Below are 2817 nucleotides of genomic sequence, written 5' to 3' on the forward strand. Positions count from 1 at the left end.
GAATTATTTCACAATTAAATACTTTTGAACAGATAGCATGATCTCACAATCAACCACAAAATAAATAACCAGGTTACAATTGAGGAAATAACTATTCGTCAGGATGACAACATTGCAAAACTTGGAAGAGTACTTTGGAATGTATTTACCTAAAGAGAAGAGATGGCATTTGGATTAATGCCTCATCTGAAAGCTGCAGTCTCCTCCCAGCCCCACACTGGAAGTATCCTTCTGGATTATGGGTTTAAGTCTCTCGAATGGGAGTTGAATCCACAACTTCTGACTTAGAGGCAAAATGCTACTCACTGAATCATGACTTACATTACTGAGTACAGTGAGTGTTGACCATAATGTTGTTTGAAATATTTAGCCATAAACATGCTTGTGTTGGATTTAACAGCAACCAAGTCTAATTTTTAAAAAAAGGACTTGTTAAAGATCACTTGCTTTGAAACAAAATTAACGGTATAAACATATTGATGTAAACTATGGAAATAAATCAGTATTCCAGAATTTGAGCAGTGTGCGTCTGGTGGGTATTGATATTTCAGAAACATCTCTCAGCCACAAGTTTGGTTGAAGCATCAACAACCAAACCATGAACACTACCAGAAATACTGAAAATATTACAATATGCACCAATTGACTATATGGACAGGGCAATAAGCTTAGTTCTAATAGTGAGTTGATAGCAGCAGGGAGAGAGAGCCTGAGATATGCCTGATTGTCATAAATGTTTAAATTGATTGACTAATGCTCCTCAGAAAAAGGGGTTTCACCCATCCAATCAGCTCTGCTCACTTGGAAGTCTGTCCCACAGGCTGTAATTAAGTCTCATGTCCATTCAACAATAGATACATTCTTGGGACAGATCAATAACTACAGTGCAGATCTTAAACATATATAAATTTGTGGTTTAACATCAAGAAAGGGCTATAATCAAGTCCAATAAAAGCTTTAATAACCTTTCAGGCAGTAAAGGAACAGCCCATACTCTGGACTGAGTTAGCCGAGGACAGCTAGGTTTGAGAGATGCTACAAGAGGTTTTAGGATACCTATGGATGAGAAGAGAAATCAGTCTAATAGCCATTAAGCAGTAATCGTGTAAATGCAAACATACATATGCTCACAAATGTAGGATGAAGGAGAATATCAGGAGAAGAGCTACTGGGCTTACTAACAGAATCTACGTAGGGATATCATGGATGCATCAGCAAAGTAATAGTTAGCACCTTTTGGAACCTGCTCCTCATCAAGCATATGCTCAGTAAACAAAGAATGAATTTGGGAATTAAAGAAGTGTCACTTACAAGGTTGGGGATAGGACATAAGTATAAGTGAGGCAGGTAGAGGGAACCTGAGTTCAGGAGTGCAGGAGCCTCAGCCCTTGACCTTGTCCAACAGGTATGAGATTTTTGCTCCCTGTGCGGATGTGGAAAAGGGCTCTGGACAGGATGAGCCAGCTGACCACGGCACCATGGGGCAGAAGCCAATTCAGGAGGGGGGAGCAAAAAGACAAGTAGTGGTTATAGGGGATTCTATAATTAGGGGGACAGATAGTATCCTTTGCAAGCCGGATCGGGAGTCTCGCATGGTTTTGCCTGCCCGGTGTCAGGGTGTGGGACATGTCCGACCGGCTTGAAAGGATATTGGACGGGAGGGGGAGGATCCAGTTGTGGTTCACGTTGGTACTAACAACATAGCAAAAAGCTAGGGTGGAGGACCTGTTCGGGGATTACGAAGCACTAAGAAGGAAATTTAAGTACAGGTCCTCAAGGGCCATAATCTCCAGATTACTGCCCGAGGCACGTGCCAATTAGCATAGGGATAAGAAAATTAGGGAAGTAAACACATGGCTAAGGGATTGGTGTGGGAAAGAGGGATTCCACTTCATGGGGTATTGGCGTCAGTTTTGGAACTGGGGGGATCTGTACCTTTGGGACGGTCTCCACCTGAACCGATCTGGTACCAATGTTCTAGCGAAGAGGATAAATAGGGTGGTCAGTAGGACTTTAAACGTCTGAGTTGGAGGGAAGGGAAAGTGAAAGCGACAGGGAGTATGGAGTTAAATGGAAAGATAAGCAACAGGCGGATTTAAACTTGAGGCAGACTGGGAATGCAGCAAAAAGGAAGGATAACTTAGGACATCTTATGACTTCCAATATCTCTAATGATAAGAAAGTTAGCATTAAGGCACTTTACCTGAATGCTCGTAGCATTCGTAACAAAGCAGATGAACTAATGGCACAGATAATAGTGAATGATTATGATGTGGTGGGCATCACAGAGATGTGGTTACAGGGGGGTCAGGACTGGCAGTTAAACCTGCAAGGTTTTTCAACTTATCGAAAAGACAGGGAGGTGGGCAGAGGGGTTGGGGTTGCCTTGTTAGTTAAGAACAAAATTAAATCTATGGCACTGAATGACATAGCGTCGGATGATGTGGAGTCTGTGTGGGTGGAATTGAGGAACCACAAAGGCAAAGAAACCATAAAGAGAGTTATGTACAGACCTCCTAACAGTGGTCAGAACCAGGGGCCCAACATGTACCGGGAAATAGAGAAGGCATGTCAGAAAGGCAAGGTCACGGTGATCATGGGATACTTCAATATGCAGGTGGACTGGGTAAATAATGTTGCCAGTGGATCCAAAGAAAGGGAATTCATGGAATGCTTACATTACAGGATGGCTTTTTGGAACAGCTTGTCATGAAGCCCACAAAGGAGCAGGCTATTCTGGACCTAGTGCTATGTAATGAACCAGTCTTTATAAAAGATCTTAAAGTAAGGGAACACTTAGGAAGCAGCGATCATAAT

The sequence above is a fragment of the Hemiscyllium ocellatum genome, chromosome 20 (assembly GCF_020745735.1).
Source record: "Hemiscyllium ocellatum isolate sHemOce1 chromosome 20, sHemOce1.pat.X.cur, whole genome shotgun sequence".
NCBI lineage: Eukaryota > Metazoa > Chordata > Chondrichthyes > Orectolobiformes > Hemiscylliidae > Hemiscyllium > Hemiscyllium ocellatum.